Source organism: Macaca fascicularis, chromosome 15 (assembly GCF_037993035.2).
Source record: "Macaca fascicularis isolate 582-1 chromosome 15, T2T-MFA8v1.1".
NCBI classification, from domain to species: Eukaryota; Metazoa; Chordata; class Mammalia; order Primates; family Cercopithecidae; genus Macaca; species Macaca fascicularis.
This window is the reverse complement of record NC_088389.1, coordinates 226,319-246,212: the sequence shown is the minus strand read 5'-3', so window position 1 is coordinate 246,212 and position 19,894 is coordinate 226,319. Positions and strand designations below refer to the sequence as shown.

General features: G+C 48.2%; 1 long non-coding RNA gene across 2 annotated transcripts; it reads left to right on the top strand.

Annotated features, from left to right (window-relative positions):
* The first annotated feature begins 775 nt into the window (after positions 1-775).
* Positions 776-14,780, top strand: LOC135967507 (uncharacterized). Of its 2 annotated transcripts, none has more exons than XR_012423996.1 (2): positions 776-978; positions 10,771-14,780. It is a non-coding gene; the product is annotated as an uncharacterized lncRNA (long non-coding RNA). The 2 variants fall into 2 exon arrangements; XR_012423995.1 differs by having other exon boundaries at positions 4,642-14,780.
* The last annotated feature ends 5,114 nt before the right edge of the window (positions 14,781-19,894 follow it).

Below are 19,894 nucleotides of genomic sequence, written 5' to 3'. Positions count from 1 at the left end.
TTAAAAATAAGCTTTTTCCTCTTTCTAATCGGAACAGTTAGTTTGTTAACCGTCACATTAAGGTATCGAGAATGATGGCTTTCAGGCCTCAGATATGACACAAGTAATAAATGCAGCTGACCCTGAACAACATGGGTTTTGAGCTTCGAAGGATCACTTATGTTAATTTTTTTTCCAACCAAACCCTTACTGAAAAAACCTGGCTTTGTGGAGGGCCGACGTTTCCTACATGTGCTTCCATAGGGTGGCCGTGGGGTCCTGTGGATACGTAGATTTGGGTAAACTCGGGCATGTTCTGGAATCCATGTCCTTGTGTATACAGAGGGACAATTGCAGCTTTTTAGAAGTTTGTGTCCTGCCTTGTCCTAAAAAGGTTCCAAGGTGGATGCAAAATTATTTCATTCCTTTGGTTTTCTTGGTGGGATATTGATGTTTATTCTTCAGTGTCTAATATCCTGAGTGAACAGAGTTACCGCTTCAGGAACAAAGCCAGTCTGGAGACACATATTGAGATATCCACCTTTTCTTCATGGTTTCACAAAAGGCCATGATCATATTTTATTCAGTTGAACTGTAGGAAACTGCCAATATTTGCTGTTTTTGGCCTATAAAATGGCAAGTTCGTACGATATTAAAAACAAAGGCTTCCTGGATGGGGAAAATAGGAATCGGTAAGAACCTGAAGTTCTCTGTCATGGCCTCTGAGTCACAGGTAAATAAACCTGCGTGAGGGGGAGTTGACTGTACAGTATTTTCCTTCTGTTTTGATACTGTCAGAAAAAGGTCAGTTCCAATGTGTTGGGTCCCTTTGCCTCAGCTTTGCTGCAGAAGGGACTTGCCATTATACCTCTTGTTCCCAGTGCCCAGGAGGCTGATGCCACATAGAGGACCTGCAGGTCGGTGGATGTGAAACAGGCATCGGACACGCTGTGCACCTTGGGACGCATCTGAGAAGTGTGTGCTTGCAGCAGATCTGAGGTGAGGGCGTGTTCCATCTCCTCTCCCTTCTCTGGCTTTGCAGGCCTTTGAAGTTGGTTCTGGAAAGTGAAATTAGTTAATGCTGATTTAAGCTCCAGGTCAAAGCCTGGGGGCCGAAGAGACCCGCCCTTCACTAGGGGTGTGAAGCATTGGGCCCTCCCATCAGGAGGCAGCAGGGACTCGAGAAAGCCCCACATGCCCTCCAGTTCCCTTATGTTGAAATTTTTTGTACTCGGCCATGCCGGGTCATTTTGGGAGGTGAGTAGGGGATTCACATGGGGGTGTGCAGTATTCTTAGGTGTCAGGTGCGAGAGTTGAATTTGTAGAAGCTGTGCAGATAGGAAAGGGCCTGGCAGGGAGTGCTGTTTACACGGAGCCGATTTAACGCGAGGTCTGTGCTCTGCCTGGGTCCGTGTCTGACCGGTGTCTCCCAGTCTGCAACAGGACGTTGACGTGACTTGGCGCCATCGTCCCACTCTGTGTAGACGTCTGAGGATCTGTGCACCGCTGCTCTGTGAGAATGCGTTGTGATAATGAACTGAGAAACAGTGAACAAACCCTGAATTGGTTAGCACTGGTTCCACGGCTACTTCTGCCGTGGTTGGAGTCATTCATAATAAAGTGTGCTGGACTCCTATGCAGAGCTCTGAATTTCAGAGGCCCTTTAACTCGGCAGCTAACCAGCTGCTTCCTTCAGAAGACATTTGAGTCCCCTTTACCTGCCAGGGTGACCCTGGGAGTTTGAAGATGAGTGAGACAAGCCTTCCCTGTCTTGTGGATTTTACTGTCCAGTGGGGAGACAGATGTGGATGGTGAAGGAGGCCCTATCAGAGGTCATCGCATGTCAGTTTTATTTCTTCAGCACTTGCTGTGTTCAGGCGGTGCCCCGGGCCATGTGCAGAGCATCTGTGGGCCCTGCCCTTGGCATCCCAGGCACAGCTAGCATCTGCGCCATCTTCATACTTGGCCTGAGTTTTGGGGAAGTACTGAGGATGGCTTCTGCCTTTGCTGGAGAGAGTTGGAAGTCAGGGCAGCCCTCCACAAGGAGATGATCGCCAGCTGATTCCTCAAGAAAGAGAGGTGGTCCCCACATGGGTAGAGCAGGGCAGCATGTACAGACCTGGGTGTGGGTCTGGGGCATGTGCATCTGAGTGGGGTCTGCTGGGAGACAGCAGGGGTGAGGTGTGAAGGCAGTTGGAATTTACAGGATAAATTATCACTAAGGTGATGCCTGGAAAACATAAAATGGGGACTCTCTGGGGTAAACGTGGACTTAGGGTGACCCTGGGCGTGGGTGTTTTCAGGCTCTGAAGGCAGAGATTTAGGAAATTGGGGCAGAGCTGAGCCCCAGACGAGGATGAAGACCACCCTTGGGATGTTAAATGAGACAGGGGTGGAAACCCAGTGAATGTCCTGGGGGGTCAGTCCAGCAGGCAGGCAGCAGAGGAGACCGGTGTCCTCAAAGGCCCCTTGGGCCTGTCTCTGAAAGTGCTGGAATGACAGGCATGAGCCACTGCTCCCTGCTGATACTTTTAAAATTTCTAAGCTACTCTCTCTCATACCCACTCCCGTATTTTTTTAAAAAAACCAGGTTTATGGCTATATTTTTTCCAAGGGAACCAAACAGTTACCTGTTTGAAGTACAAATAACACCGTGTTTAAAAACCGAAAATGCCACTTTGCATAGAAGTTTCCAAATACCCAGTTGGTTTGAGCCTTGCATTGCAGTGTCACTACCTGCTCTTAAATTTCTACACGATGTATAGATAGCGAGGCAGGGACGGCTCGTACATCTTCAGGTTTCAATTCTACTACCTTGGGCTATATTTTCATTTATTTTGGCACAACTGTGGGTGTGGCAAGCAATGCCAGGGTATTTATTTTGAAGCGTGTCCAATAACAGTTGGGAAGATTTTCACATTTTTAGAATTTTCATAGTAATAGTTATAATTTACAAAGAATTTAAAATTGTGTAGTCATTATTTTGCTTTTTTCTAGATGTGCCCCGAAACAGGGTTGCTAACTATCATTCTACATCACAGGACTAATAACAGTACCCTTTTGGAGCAGATGCCTGTAATCGAGGAATTCTGCCTAGTCGGTTCACTTTAAGCGTGTTTAAAAGGTTTTCTTTATCCTAGTTGGCACCTGTGGCTATAGTTTGTTTTCACTGCTGAAGAATATTCCACGATGGAAGCCGTAATTCATCTGTTTTTCATATCGGTGGACATTTGGATTATTTTGGGAGGGTGTGTATGTCTATTCAGCCTTCATTTTTTTCAGGATTTTTTGTAGAAGATAATGTAACAGTGTAACATCCTCTGCTAGGGAACCAACACGAACCCTGATTACAGCCACACTGACTCTCACACATACTCTCAGGCCTTGTTACCAACACACAGAACCATTTTCTTAAGTTGAAACCCAGTAGCAGAACCTGAAGCCATGTGAACGGTTCCTCCGATCTTACACTTCGAATTCACTTTTTATTACTATGTCTGCTAATTAGGAAGCATATCAATTATACAGAAATCTGAGAATGTAAAATTATACGTTTATAACAGAAAAACCTTATTTAATAGCCCAGAACACATGGCTATGTTTTTCCCTCATGCCCCACCACTGTTTTCTTTGCTTGAAATGGGAAATGACACTTGAATGCGGTTTTCTAGCCACTGTTAGACTGGCATAGTTCTTCAGAGACAGAGGATGTAAAGCACATGGAGAATTTGTTTGTGGAATGTGATTTCCCGGTCGCCTCATTCAGGCTGCCGCCGCCTTCCCCTGTGGCCGCCTGCATCGTGGGACGTCTGAGAAGGTCCCTGTTTCATCCTCTGGAAATTCTGAAAAGGAAGGAGAGGAGGAGGGGCATGCAGGGTGTGGTGCATTTGTGTTGGTCCTTCCAGCTTTTATTTGGAGTCTCGGCTACCTTGGTGGTTCCTGCCTTTATGTCCCTAGCTCGTGGCTTCGTCCTTGTGTCTAACTCACAGGCAGACAGATGGAAAGGGAAGTTGTATTCAGCCAAACAGCTTGATCTTATTCTCAAGGCTTAAATCGACTGGGTATTTGGAGACTTCTGTGCAAATGGGCATTTTTGGTTTTTAAACACCATGTCTTATTTGTACTTGAAATGGGGTAACTGGTTCTCTTGGAAAAAATATAGGCATAAAGCTGGTTCTTTAAAAAAAAAAAAAAAAAAAAAAAAAGGGAGTGGGTGTGAGAGAGAGTGGCTTAGAAATTACACCAGTAATGGTCGGGAGTGGTGGCTTATGCCTGTAATTCCAGCACTTTGAGAGAAGGAGGCAGGTGGATCCCCTGAGGTTAGGAGTTCGAGACCAGCCTGGTGAACATGGTGAAACCCCGTCTGTACTGAAAATATGAAAATTAGCCGGGCATGGTGGCAGGCACCTGTAATCCCAGCTACTTGGGAGGCTGAGGCAGGAGAATCACTTGTACCCAGGAGGCAGAGGTTGCAGGGAGCCAAGATCGCACCACTGCACTCCACCCTGGGCGACAGAGCAGAAACTCCATCTCAAAATAGAAAAAAAAACAAAAAACTAAACAAAACAAAAACCCGGTAATGAAAACCTGATTGCATCATCTGTGATGGAGATGGCGGATTATTTCATTTTTAGTGACAGGATGAATTGGATATGTTTGCAGTATTGATTTGACAAGGGAAATGGTGAGAACCAAATGTGCCGCTCAGCTTGGGCCTCACCGTTGGCAGAAGACCGTGGCGGGCAACAGACTGGAGACTCGGAGACCGAGGGGAGAATTCTCACGCCTTGACGCTGGTGCAGTGTGTGCTTCTGGACTCCTGCTGGAGGGAGCTGCCCCTTTGCCTTGCAGGCTTTGGTGCAGTGGAGACCTTAGGACCTGCCCCTCCTGGCACACCTGTGGGTGTGGCGAGCAGTGCCAGGGCTGAGGCACAGGTGCTGAGCCCGGAACGTGGGACAGGAGAGGCTGCACACGCCGGCAGGCGTCTGCTCCAGCAGCCGGGGGTTTCCGCAAGGGGGCGGGGCGTTGGTTTTCCTCCTTGAATTTGGGTAGAGAGGGTGTCGTGGGGTGCTGTGTCTGAACTTGTGTTGCTCTGAGGTCAAGTTGTGGCCCGAGTCCCTGTCCCTCTGCCAAAGTGAGGGTTTGCCCATTTTCAGGTCAGATTTCCCTTGGGTCCGGGTCTCTAGGAGTGGGGCGCATTCCAAGGGGGCGTGAGCACGGTGGACGCTCGTGGGACTCTTCCTCTCCCCTCAGCTCCTGGGCTGTGTGTGAAGAGCTGCCCAGCGGAATCACCCTCCTGCCTGGTGTTTCATTCACCAGAAATCGTTCTCACTGTGGACTCTTGAGTGAAATGTAATCCAGGAATGGAACGTGCTGTTGCTAGATGCCACACACAGCATCAGGAGCTTAGTTGGGGATTATATGATCTTACCCCACACCTTAAAAGTAAAGACTATGGTTGTTAGGTCTCTGAGCCCAAGCAAAGCCATTGCGTCGCCTGTGACTTGCACGTATATACGCCCAGATGGCCTGAAGTAACTGAAGAATCACAAAAGTGCAAATGCCTTGCCTGGACTTAACTGATAACATTCTACCAGAAATAAGTGAAAATGGCCGGTCCTTGCCTTAAGCGATGATTTTTTTTTGTGTGTGTGAAATTCCTTTTCCTGGCTCATCCTGGCTCAAAAAGCTCCCCCACTGAGCACTTTGTGACCCCCACTCCTGCCCGCCAGAGAACAACCCCCATTTGACTGTAATATTCCTTTACCTATCCAAATCCTATAAAACGGCCCCACACTTAGCTCCCTTCGCTGACTCTTTGGACTCAGCCCGCCTGCACCCAGGTGAAATAAACAGCCATGTTGCGCTCACAAACCCTGTTTGGTGGTCTCTTCACACGGGCGTGCATGACAATAGTTAAGGGGATATTGAAGTCTTTGGCAGCTCCAAGAGCTTTTTCAGTTTGTGTCGGGCCATTGTAGGCAGAAGGAAATGCTTGCTTAGAGAATCTTACAGAAATGTTTGGTGCAGTGCCATTAACTCGTGGAATAAATGTGTAACTTTCCATGGCAGACCTCTGGAAAGAGACGCACTTTGAGTGCACCCTGGCCTGCTTGCTACAAGAATCGGCCGTGTCACCCCGCTGTCCGTGGGTCTGCAGGTGTGCGTGGTCCATTGCCCTGCACTGTGGCCATGGAAGGGAAGATGATCTGGAATGCTGGCGACAGTTATCGGTGCGTGTTGATGTGTGCTGCTTTCTACAGGGGAGAACATTTCTGTTTAATAAACATCTCATCACGATGATGACTGCAAGATATTTGAGTCTCATTCAATAGTGTTTCTGGGTTCCTTCTGTTTTTAATCTGCTTTCTAGCACTAGGCAAGTGAAGACATGGAAAGTAAAAACCCATGGAACTTGTAGAGACATGGTGTTGTGTAGGAGCAGACTGTAGCCTCTGGCTCTGTTTAAAGATTGTAGTAAACCTCTTACCTGGCAGAGTCAGGGTGTAAATTATCTTGTTTAATCGAAATGTGTATGAGTCAAAGCTGGCGCCTGCATTGTTGATGAAATACCAGATTTTAAGGGAACATGTCAATGTGCCGTAAGATACCAACAAAGTTCCTCACTGAGGTTCGGCGCGGGTTCGGAGGAGCTGGGCCTTAGGTCACCAGGGTCGTCTCTGGGAGCAGATGCTCAGTGTGGGCATTAGTCACTTAGCCTTTCCAGAGCCGAGGAGCAGCTCTCTGTGGTGGTTTTTGGAACCTGTATTTTGAGTCAGTTTGTCCCACTTGACTCGAAGTTGCCGCGCGATTTCAGACCTTTGCCTCCACCGTGCGCTCGTTTTCTTGTCCCCTGATAACTGCCTCGGTTGCCCCGGCCTGACATTTGAGCCTCGTCGTTCATGGACACAGGTTCCGTGGTGGGGCAAAGGCCGCGACTCCGGCTTGCACAGTTCTGTGACTCTCACCATGGCTTATCACATCACTCCCGGGATCTCCCGTTTAGAGGAAGAGTGTCCCTTTCCTGCAGGCCCTGTGTGGTGTGGAAACCACCCCTACCTACCTTTCTCCTGTTTGAACTGTACCGTGAAGCTGTATCTGTTCTAGTCAACCGTCAGAATTTAAGGAACAGTGATTTATGTAACTTATCACACGCTTCTGAGCAATTCTTTATGAATTTCATTCTGTTGTGAAATTATTGCAGTTTTCATGGCTATGCTGGTCTCATGTTGTGGCCCTTGAAATGAATTCCCTTCCCCATTGTGTGTTAAGGTTGTGCCTGGAAGCTGTTGAGGCCTCACCTCTGCTTAGGGCAGTGGCTTTGCTCTCCTGACAACAGGAAGAATCTTATTTAGAGCACTTCTAATGTAGTTTTTGCTTCCAGACAGAGTTACTTTTTTTCACAGAGACAGCCACTAAAGTCATAAATTATGCTGAGGATGCACACACATGGGTCAGCTGACAGAGTGGAGTCCAGAACAGATCCAAAGATGCAAAAGCAGTTCAGTGGAATTTGAGTCTTTTCAACAAATGGTGCTGGAATTATGGGACAGCCATATGCAAAAGAGTGAAAACAGGGAGAAATTTCTGTATGAAAATTAAGGTGCACCATAGCCCTGAATGTAAAATACCAAACTACAAAACCTGCAGAACAAAGGGAAATTGTGGAGACCTAGGGTGAGAGCTCTTAGCCATACCATGATCCATAATCAAGGAAGAAAACAAGTAGGTAAGACTCATCAAAATTAAACTTCTAATATAAAAGACACCCCTAGGGAATTGAAGAGACACATTTTCGATAGACGGGGAGAAGATGTCTACAAACCATGCAGCCGGCAAAGGACTCGTATCCAGAATGCACAGGACTCCCACGGCTCATGACAGAGAACAAACCACCTGACTTAAAAGCGGAAGAGACCTGAACAGATGCTTCGCTGAGAAGGACGGGAGGATGGCCCGAAAGCATCTGAAATGACCTTCAGCATGACTGGTTGCACCGAGATGTGCACCGAAGCCGCAGTGAATTTGTTCACACCCCTGCTGGAGCGCCTGACTAAGGTCTTCCGACAGCCCCAGGTGCTGGTGAGGACAGGCAGTCGGGACTCCTGTGCGATGCTGGGGTTCAGCACGGTGCAGACAGCTTGGCGGTTTCTTACAAAACTGAACTCACACAAACGTGGGTCCCAGTGACCCCAATCCTGGGTATTTACCCTAGAGAAACAGAATCTGATGTTTAAGAAAAACTGTGCCCAGATGTTAATAGCGCTGTCTATAGTTGTCCAAAACAGGTTACAATGTGCCACAGCCATATGTGGAATAATAAATACCCAGCAGCCCCGAGGCCTGGCTGTTGATCACAGGACACCCTGGGTGCACCTCCAAGCACAATGCCCAGGAAATTGTGATTTTGCGAGTGTTTTGCCACAACGCTCGCAAAAGATAGACCTGAGTCATGGGAGGACACGGAGAGGGTGGTTGCTGAGAATGGGAGGGTATGCTTATGAGGCCCCGTGAGTGGGTTTGGGGCTGTTGGACTGTTCTGCTTGTGTGATGATGATTATGGGAATATTTGTGCCGAAATTCACAGAACTGAACACTGTCCACTTTACAGTAATTTTTAAAAAGTGGTAATATGCTCATTTTCGGTACTGTTTTTAATAGAAGATGGAGTTTGCAGATGATTTGTCAGGGCAAGCCTGTCTCAAGAGTTTGTAGACGACTCGTTAGGGGCCTGTCTCAGGGCCATTGGGTTGGGTTGGGTTGGGTTGGGTTGGGTTGGGTTGGGTTGGGTTGGAAAAGCCTTCTCTGTTGTGGGCAGTAGTACGGGGCATGGAAAGGATATTGCCAAGGAAACACGTAGAATCCTTTGAGGAAACGTGTATTTCTAACTTCCTATAAGATAGAATTGGAAATTGTAATGGTTTTGTTTTCTAGAGTCTTGGTAGAATAGGGAAGACAGTGTAATAAAAGCTAATTTTGAAATGAAGAATTTTAAAGATTTTCAACAGCAATAGCTCTAGGAAGTCACCCTGGAAATGTTTTTAAAGATGTTCAATAGCAATAGCTCTAGGAAGAGTCACCCTGGAGTTGCTTCTTGAGTATTGGTTTCCTGGCTGTGTATCTTCCGACTTTCATTTTTAAGTTTTGCTGTGAGTTGGGGATGTGTGGGAATAGCCATCCCGGCCCTGCAGGGGGGTGCATGTGCCCCGAGGCCTGAGGCACTGTTTCAACCTAGCTTGCAACATGGGGACTCTTGTCAGTGGCTGGAGTAAGAGTACCAGCCTGGCAGGCTGGGGGGAGCCCCAGGGTGGTCTGGGCACTGTCCTCCCTGCCTGCAGGATGGCAGCTGGAGGAGCTCGAAGGCTGCCTGCCTGGTGGCTGTCAGCGCAGCAGCCCCTCCTGGCCGTGGAGCAATCTTTGGGTCCATGAGTCTCTGCACCGGGACTTGCCTCCTGGGACCTCCGCCACTGTCCTGAGGGCCCTGGTGCCACTTTCCCGGTGGGACCCAAGCCTCAGGCAGCTGCGACCCCAGATTCGGTTGCTTTCCCTGCCGGCTCATTCCAGCACGAGTGCTCACCTCACTCAATGTAGAGCCTCAGGTTCCTTCAAGATCCCCAGAGATGGAATCTCCCAGTTTAACAAGACAGTTGGTGACAAGATTTGAGCGGCACTGATTTAACTCAGCTTCCAGAGTTTAAGTTCCCAAGACACAGTCCTGCTCCTTCCCTGGCCTCATCCTGTGTGGCTGGTGTGGATGCGGGGTTTCCGGAGGCTGGGGCTGTGGCAGGTCAGCAGCAGGGGGATGGCTCATTATTGATCGCTCAATGCCTTGAGGATAACTAGGATTAATGACCTTTATAGGGCTGTAGGTTTGGAGTATATATATATGTGTGTGTATATATATACATATTTTAACGAGGTGGACACGGTTATCACTGCATTTTTCTGACATGAAACTTGGAGAGCAGAGGGTTTAGGAAACTCCTGAAGCCACACTGTCAGCGGGACTCGGGCGGTCTGGCCTTAGACCCTGCACTGTTTGCCCCTCACCACGCTGTCAGCAGACCCGGGTGGTCTGGCCTTAGAACTCACGCTGGTCGCCCCTCCTTGCCACGTTGTGGGGTTTTTCCTGTTTCTGGGCAGCATTTGATAGCTTGTGAAACAAGACCAAGACTTACTATGAGTGGATTTGCCATTATCTGAGATCCAGAACGTTTCCTGGACCTGGCGTTGCCGATGTCACGTAAGGGAAGGTAAAAACATTTTCATTGTGGTCACTGGGGCTCCTGAAATGGTATTTTTCCCAGTGAAAGTTTACTCATAAAAGTCTTTTAACTCAATACTATGTGAACAGGAAGAAATGTGTTGGGCTCTAGTTAAATGTCTCAGAGCCGCAGAAGTAAATGAGGGCACCTTCCGAGCACAGCCTCCCGGAGGAGGCCAAGGACGTTTGTCTGGAGGGTTTGCCATGAAGCAGGACTTGGACAGGGCTGGTCTGCCTAGGGAGGCCTCTGCCATGATGTAGGTTAGTTGAAGTAGTTGACGGGTGGTGGCTTGAGGTCGGTGGTCCCCGAGGAAGCCCCTAGCAAGGCCGGTTTCCGTGGGATGGAAAACTGCCGTTCAGTGGCTGTAATCCTGGCTTCACGGGTCTGACATACAATCCTGCCCTTGGATACTTGGATCCCAGACAGGTCAGATGGCCCTGAAAGGACATTCGGACTGTGATGGCTGCACCCATTCTCAGCATCTGTAGGGTCTCCTATGTATGTCTGTGTTTCCATTTTCTTTCAGCACAATTTCTCCCAGTGAAGTCGTGAGAAATAGAAGGAAAGGTGGAATGAAGATGTGATTGAGGAAAGTGTGGTGTGGTCTTCGACCTTATTTTGCCTTGGTTGGTGCTCAAGAACTCCACCTGACCTCAGAGCTGAGCGTTTCTGCCAGGAAGTCCTGCCTTTTATGCTACCTCGAGGCCTGTTGAGACACTCCAAGAAGCTTCGTTAACAAATTGCCTTTTCCTTTTACAGCAGTTGGATATATTTGCAGCAAAACAAAGGAATAACCCCCCAATATGGTGATGAAATGCATTTAAGTATAGATAGCATTCAGTCTTGAAGGGCCTGGGATTTTAATCATCTTTGGGTCATGTAACAAGTGGTGTTGGTGATTAAAATCTCCTGACAGCTTTGTTCTGCCACGTTCCTCAGTTTTGAATGATGATCTTCCTGGTGTTGTACCTTGGGAGGGGCGTTTGTGTCAGTAGAGAGCAGAGTGGTGGTTCCCAGAGGCTGCGAAAGGACAGAGGTGAGGCCCCTGAAGGACACTGGTCTTCCTGGTTTAGGGGTTTGGGGCTCAGCCACCTTCCTGTGTCCGTGTAAATTATACCCAGGATCATTTTCACTCGCCCCACTTTAGTTGAGTATTGGAGCTTCAGGATATGTGTGCCCACGTCACCTGGGCCGTGATCCTGGAGTTGGGTGAGACTGATTCCCTGGGTTTATAGAATTACTCTGGGATTATTGAAAACAGAAGCACTTGAGGCATTCATAATGCTATTTCCTGAACGTAATTTATGTTCAGTTCTTCAGAAACATTTATCTGAGGAAGCATCTATAATTTTTGTTTTCTGCCACTCAGTGCTAGAAAGAATTGTGCAACACTCAAGTGAGTGGCATTATTCCTCTCCCTCCACCATGCAAGCAAGATTAAAGGTACCTCTGGCTCCCCTCAATCTTCTCATCTGCAGGGTGCCTGGCATGGCAGTGTGCTGCCTTCCGTCTTCTTTTTGGGGAGAATCAGTTGTGTTTGTGTGTACTGCTCAGCTCAGCCTCGTGCAGTTGTGTGGGTGAGGAGCTTGGATGCTAGGTGACCCTCCCAGGCCTGCCTCCCACCTCCCTAGGCCTTGTTCTAAACTGACAGATAAACAGTGTGTTTTGGAAGAGGACAGCAGCAGGGCAGGAGAGAGTTTGTTCAGACTTTCTCCTCGCACTGACGTTTGAGCCTTCATCCAGCCTGGGCACTTTTACAGAGCTGCGTTTGTGTGTTGCAAACCATTCCCTCCCAGTAACCGTGCTTTCAGAGGTTTGGAAATGTGACTTAACTCATCTTCAATTTAAAGCATACTATCAAATTTTAGTGTTGAAACTGATGTATTTTATGGCCTTTATTTGATTTCTCTTGATTTTTTTTCCCATATGAGACAGGGCATCTTAAGGGACACAGCCTGGTGTTGGCCGCCTTTCCTAAGGATGGAAGTGAATTCTGAAAGCCCTTTATGTAGGCAGCGAAGGCCTCTTTTATTTTGGCCTAGTCAGGTATATAATTCTTTTTCTCTTTGGTTTTTTTGAGACAGGCAAAAAAACCTTTTTGTTTCCCAGGCAGTGGTGTGAGCACAGCTTACTACAGCCTCAACCTCCCAGGCTCAAGTGATCTTCCTGCCTCAGTCTCCTGAGTAGCCAGGACCCACAGGCACATGTTCCATGTGTCCCCATGCCTGACTTAGTTTTGTATTTTTTGTAGAGATGGAGTTTTGCAATGTTGCCCAGGCTGGACTTGAACTCCTGGACTTAAGCAGTCCAGCTGTCTCAGCCACCCAAAGTACTGAGATCACAGGCATGAGCCACCGTGCCTGGCCAAGTGTGTTTCTAATTTCAAAATTAAGAGGACACCCATCCAGTTAATTACATCTCTATTGGAACATGCTGCTTATAGTGCATTAGGAAAAATCATCCAGAACTCGGAAAAGGAGCTGGACAGACACAGCCCTTCGAGGTTGTCTGATGAACCCCTGGGGTCTTTAACTACCTGGAGGGATGTACCATGTCAGACTCACTGTTGACCGGCTGAAGCCCAGGTTTCATGAGGTTATGTGTCAGCTTGTAGTACTTTCTCTGGCAGAGATACGAGTGACTTCTGCTCAGTGACAGGCTCATCTCAGGGACTTCATGGCCTGAGGGACGGCAGCCTGTTTGAGCTGATCGAGCAATCTCGCACTACCCTTATTTTCTGAAACGCCTATGAGTGACTTCTCACACGGTCTTTGAAGCGGCTTCATGCCCGCGCTCCTTGGTAATGATTGAATGCTTTTTTTGACCCCTCATCCCTTTCTTTGGGGTGTTCCAGTCTCAGTTCTCATGATGTGTTCTGCTTCTGCAGGAATTTCTGAAGCTGCTGACTGTAGAAAGCACTGAGGAGGCTGTGCTCCCACCCCTGTGAGCCTTCCAGGCATCATCCTCTCCCCTTGGTGAGGCAGCGTCCATGACACACCGAGGAGGCTGTGCTCCTGTCCCCCGTGAGCTTTCCAGGCATCCTCGTCTCCCCTCCAGGAGGACAGGAGGAACCTTTCAAACCCTTCTTAAACTTGTTTTCATGTCTTTGTTTTAACAGTTTTCTTTGCATCGTCTCCCTTATCCAGAAGTGAGGGTGAACGCTGAGTTATTCACGGGAGTCAAGAAACCACACGCAGCCCAAAGTGACGTTTGTTTCCCTGAAATGATTTGTGTGTGTTCACCTTAAAATGCAACTCAGTAAAACAGGTGTGTTTTGAGGAATGACTTTAAATTACCTAGGTAAAAATGTGACAGTTAAATTTCATCATCTGTGTGGGTGTCCACAACCCCCTTCTGTGATTGCGTGTGAGTTTGTGACTTGTGGTTATTTTTGAAGAAAGAAAATCTGTTGTTGAGGACTTCAGATGGTGTGCTGGGATTGTGTAGGGTGGACATCGGGGGCTTCAGTGTGTGGCTTCCTTGAAGAGGTTCAAATTAAGGCTGAGAGTCCCCACTCCAAAATGCTCCAAAACCTGAAACATTCTGAGCTTCCTCATGACACTCGAAGGAAATGCTCTTTAGAGCACTCTGGATTTCAGGCTGGGGATGGTCAACTGGAAAGTGAAATATTGCAAGACCCTTCTGGCCCCAGGAGCTTGGATAAGGACATGGAGGGGGCCTGTGCCAGGTATCCCTGGAGTGCAAGGCAGCCTGGGCTCTGTGAACTGGTTTTTTGTAGGAGCCACAGAAGGGAAAAGAGGGTCAAAGTGGCCACGCCTGGCTCCTGAGAAGGCTGGACCAGAAGGAGGTGGATGCGGAGGACAGCAGTTGAGTCCCCAGCATCCGGGACTCCTGTCCCTGGTGGAGTTGAGAGCCTCCTCTAGTTGTGACCTCTCCGCTGTCAGCAGCCACTGAGGCCTGAAGGGAGAGGGGGCTGAGGAGAGGAGGAAGGATAGGCCTGCTTCTGGAGAGGGCCAGCATCGGCCTGTGCTAGCCTCGTTTGTTACTCCTGCGTCCAGTGTGCACGGCCGTGCCTCGTGGTGTAGCGGTTCCCGGGATGCACAGCGCTCTTGTCTGCAGTAACGTCTTTGTCTCCGACCCTTGGAGGCAAGTTACCTTTTTCTCCAGTGAAAAGAGGTAGAAAATCTTACAGAAATGCATTTGCTCTAATGTCTGTTTTCCAATAAGACATGGTCGCTTAGGCTAAATCTTTGTGAGGTCAAGACAGGAGGATCACTTGAGGCCAAGGGGTTGAAGACCAGCCTGGACATCATAGCAAGACCCCATCTGTATAACAGAAGTTAGCTGAGTGTGGTGGTGCGTGCCTGTGGTCCCTGGTACTCTGGAGGCTGAGGTGGGAAGATCACTTAAGGCTACAGTGAGCTGCTATTGCTCCACTGTACTCCAATCTTGGCGACAGAGCCAAGACCCTGTCTCAGAAAGAAAAGTTAAAAAAAATCCAGAAATGTCATTTTCTTTTAAAATCATCCCAAAAGAAAAATCGTTTTTTTCTAAGAATGTAAAGGGTAACTGATACGATTCTTTCCTTGCATTGTTTCTCCTTTTCGAATATTTACAGTAGTCCGTCCACATCGTCTCTCATCTCATTACAAAGCAGCAGGTGTCTTTGAGGTTAGTGGTGTTTCTCTGTGTCGCACCTTGGAGAACAGCCAGCATGAAACCTCTTACCACGATCGTGCACATCGTTTGTAGTCCCAATTAAAATCCTCTCCAGAGACGCCTGTGCTGCTTATTATAGCAGAACTTTGGTTGTGCTGAAATGTGCATTCAGCTAATGGTTTTAAGTTCATATCTGAGATGATGCTGTATAATTCCTGAAGCATATGGGATCAGTAATGATTGAAGATAATTCTGGCTGATGTCATTTGGAGGATATTTTTCACTTCAAGTTAAAACTTCCTTCGCGATAGTCATTTTGGGATTCATTTAACTATGTGCTTTATTTCATAGCTCAAATTTTCATTAGTCATTTCATACCATAGGATTTTGAAAGCAGATTTGGCAAAACCTTTCTAACAAAATGTTTGCTTATGATGTCCCAAGGAACAGCACTCAGAATTGCTGGTAACTGTGGTACATTTTAAGGCTGACGATAGAAGTCACTTGAATGGTAAGGGCTGCTTTGTGAGGCAGATGGGGTTTGAATCCCGACCCTCCTGATATGCAAGCCCTGACCGTGGCCTTCTCTCCTCTCCCCTGGGAGATGGGAAGGTGCCAGCATCTACCTCACAGGCCGTCCTGAGAACCTGGGACTAAGGGCTTGTGTTCCTCTTGCAGGTGGCACAGACGTGGGGGCTTGACGATACACACACTGCAGGCTGCCAGTGTCAGGGTAATCCAGTTTTAGTCATAAAGGTGGGATTTGCTTTGCTCCCCGGCAGACCAGGTGCGGTGCTGCTGTTGTAGCAGGTGTGTGGATCCTCTTGGGTGGTCCTCAGGTGGACAAGGAGTCACCGATTCTGATTCCCAGTGTTAGATGTGAGGGGACCATGGACCTCATGTGTTCAGAGGGGAGGAGTAAAAAGCTTCCCTTGTATTTCCAGAACTGTCTATCCCAGGAATACCAAACCACTGGCTTTCACCTGACGCTGTCGTAGGTGACACTGTCTGGAAATGAGGACTCATGTTCCGCATCCTTGAGCCAGTACCCGTCTCCCTCCAGGGCCGTGGCCCATCCCTCCTCATTTCGCTGGGTTGCCAGCCTGGGGATCTGTAAGCCCAGTGACGTCTCCGGTCTCGGCCCCCACTCCCCGTGGGGATAGGAGGTGGCTTCAGGAGGCTGGTGATGAATGCCTGAATGAAGCCGACTTGTGACTACAGTTCTGTCTAAGGGCCTCCCCGGGTGTTAGATGTCAGTAAATGACACCTGTGTGTGGATCTCATGTGATGAGAGAAACAGTGGGGGAAACCAAAGCTTGTGGAGTCTACAGGTTCTGAACTTGGAGGTGTGTGCACCTGTGTACTTGGTGAGGGGTGTGACGTCCGGAATGAGTGTGCACGTGTGTCACGTTTGTGCATGTGTGGTTGAGTGTATTTAGCAGGTGTGGGTGGAGTGAGCATGTTCATGTGTGTCGTATGTATTTGAGGGTGTGTGTGGAGTGTGTACACGCATCATATTTGGTGAGTGTATTTGAGGGTGTGTATGGAGTACATACATGCGTTTGCGTGTATACTATTGGGTGAAGCGGTGGCATGTGTGGAGTAAGCATGCACACGTGTATGCTGTGTGTGGGGTTTCTAAGTGGTCCTCCCCTGAGCCTGCTCCTGGGCCCTGCTGTCCTGGCAGCTTTACAGTTTGGTGCGTCTTTGATTCTGGAAGATTCTGGAACCAAATTCTGAAGCTGTGATCACAAACTTGCAGCCCTGGAGGACGCTGGCTCGTGGAGCCGGCACGAGGGTCTCTGTGCTGGCCTCTCCCTGGGCTCTGTCCACAGAAGAGCATGTCCGATGATTGAGCTGTGCGGGTCTGTGGCTCCCCAGCCTCGAGTCAGCCCTCGGTTCTGTCCCACCTCTGTTTTTCTTGCTGAGGGGCTCCGGGAAGTGGTGCCTGGGATGGCGTTTTCACCCTGGGGTTGCTTCGCCAGCTGCCCAGGTGCTGGCTGCCTGAGCCCTGCTGCCGTCCTGGGTGGACGGGGCTGTCGCGGGGACATCCCTGAGCACCCGCGGGAAGGCAGGTTTAGGAAGTGCCAGAGGTGAGTGGCTTCCTCTCACACTTGATTTTCTGGAAAGTTCTGGGTCTCCTGTTTTTCCCTAAGGGAAGTTAGAAACTGAGTTTCTCTTGAGGGGAACGTCTTTGCAGAGTCTGCTGTTTGAATGTTCCCCAGGTGTGGAATACTCGGGGCCATATGTGTTTGGGAACATCCGTGTCCTGAGCGAATTCAGTAAGGAATGGAGAGAGGCCTCCTATCAGCTTGGCCTCTGTTTCCAGCTTGTTGAGGGTTGACGGCTGCTGGTATCCCAGGGAGAGTTAAACACTGGGCGGTGTGGGATGGGAATGTTTGCTCTGACAAGGACAGTGGGAAAGCATCTAAACAAACGTCGCTGTTCTCCGGGCTCCTCGGGGTCGAGCTTGTTTTGTGGTGTTGAGGGAAAGCTACCCTTGTTCCTGTTCCTCACCATTTGACAGGTGTCCAGGACACGTTTCTCTGGATAGGTGATGCGTGTGAGTGGGGGTCAGGTCGCAGGCTCCGAGGTTATTTGGGACCTGTCAACTGATTTCCTGAACACGCAAGTGCTTGGTAAAGATGTTCCTGATTAGCTAAAACATTTCAAGAGGACGTGATAGCTGGTGGTTGTTTAAAGACTATCACAATTTTCCTGTTACTTTTTAAATGCCTGTTGAATAAGGGAGGATTCACGTATTTTTATTTTCCTGTCTGCATACTTGATATTTTGTTTTTTGTTTTTCATGTGGGTGTGCAGTTAACAGGAATTAGAAGCAGTCTCAGCTCTGGGGAGATTTCATGGCCGCCTCAGTCAGTGCTGAAGGGAGGCAGGGATTCGGGGGCTACCTCCTCCACAGGAAGGACACCAAGGGCCAGAGGTCAGCAATCTCAGTGAGGTCACAAAGACGGGAACACCCAGCACCCTGGCCCATGTGCCTCTCCTTCACCTTTGTCTCTGCTCAAAGCTGCTCTCCTGGGTCATCACTGGTGATCTCTAGGTGCGTGCTTGCTTCTTGCAGAAGTGGTGTCTGGCTGTGGTCAGTGTGGGCCCTCAGGACTTCCCTGTTTTTGGCTCACATCAATATTGGGCAGTGGTGTATGTTTGCTTTGGAGTGGTAGATCCGGTGGATTTTGGCTTTGCCAACTCCTTTAATACCTGTTCTCCTAGGTGCTGGGACCCTCTCCTAAGCCGTCTGTTCTCCTAGGTGCTGGAGCCTTATCATAAGCTGCATGTTCTCCTAGGTGTTGTGACCCTTTCATTAGCTGTGTGTTCTGCTAGGCGCTGGGACCCTATCGTAAACTGCTTGTGAGAGATCTCGGAGGTGCTCCTTATGAGGATCCGCTGCCTGACCTGAGGTGGAACAGTTGCAATTCAAAACCACCCCCCAGAAAAACTGTCTTCCATGAAACCCATCCCTGGTGCCAAAAAGGCTGGGGGACAGCTGGCCTAACGCGGGCTAAGATGTCAGTAGATTTTTGGACTTGGGCCTCAGTTGAAGAGGGTTAGATTTTGAAAGGTGGGGTTTGAAGGCTTCTAAAGGGCAGGTTTTCATCTCCAGTGGGGCCTGGCCAGAACTGGGTAGAACTGACCCAGAAGCTGACAACTAGTCAGGCTGGCTCACTGCCTGTGTCCTGTGTGTGCAGCCTTGCTGTTTATTCAATTGTCTGGTGGTGGTGTGGATTCCATTCACAGCCTCAGAGTAGTGGAACCCATTACTTCAAGGCTGACCTTATTTATCAAAAAGACATGAAAATCATTTAGTATAAATCTTCCAGATACCTGTATCCTTTCTTTTCCCAGAGGCTTTTAAGTATTGCAACTTAAAAATCTTCAAAAATATCTTTAAAGGAAAACCTCTAAATATATTTTTGATGAGCACCCTTGAGAGCTTTAATATGTGAAGTAAATTCCCTTGACTTTTGTATTCCTAGAAACTCGTTCATGTTTGCAGATGACTTTGTATTTTGTCAACAGTGGCCACTGGTTGGTGACCATCACACCTGCCGTGTATCATTTAGAAAGTTAGATGTGGATGTATTAACTTTTCAGACACACAAACACATGGGCTGTTTGTTTTTGGTTTTGATTTTTTTGGTTTTTTTTCTCCCCCCAGCTGAATTCAAGAAAGGGAAACAAGCAGACAGAGTAAGTACCAGAAAGCGTCTAAGTGGCTGGGTGGGGGATCCTCCTATGGTGTTGGATTGTGTTCTGCCAGTTATCGCTCCTCGAAAAGCTGACCCTGAAACGGCTGGCATTGTCCTCACCCTGGGACATTCGTCTGTCTCACCAGAAAATGAAGAATCTGCCAGAGTACTGTGAGTCAAATTCAGTCAGAAATCGATTAACTAAGAGGCTTTGTCTCAAAGGCCAAAACATGAGGACACATTTTTAATTTTTAAGGAGTGCTTCCTTGTGAGTCAGTTCTGACGTGTACTGCATTAGGAAACCTCTGAACTTCCACGGTCAGGCCCAGAACTCTGAGGGAAAGTGGTTGTGCCCTTCCCACTGTTTTTGTCACTAGCTGTATTGATTTCCTTAAAACCCTTTTTATATGAGTTCTATTATAGTTTGAAAAAAATTCACTTAGGTAGAACTGGAAGCGTTTGCGCCGTGTTAATACTCATGACCCGTTCTTGGTCTCGGTATATGTGTACTGTATAAATGTACATGTGTGTATGTGGTGTACACATACTACGTGTATTTCCACTGTGCATGTATTTACAGTGTATAGGTATGTACACTACATTTGTGTCCTACACACGTGCATGCTGTAGGCATGCATGTACATGTGTATATGTGTGTATGGGGATGATTATATGCACACTAGTTGGACACCTATCTGTTCTACATGTGTACATACATGCATGTATTTAATGCCATATACATACCTGTGTACGTGCACCATGTGGGTATGTGCACATTATTTCTGCAGATGTATATACACATATGTGCACACAAGCATG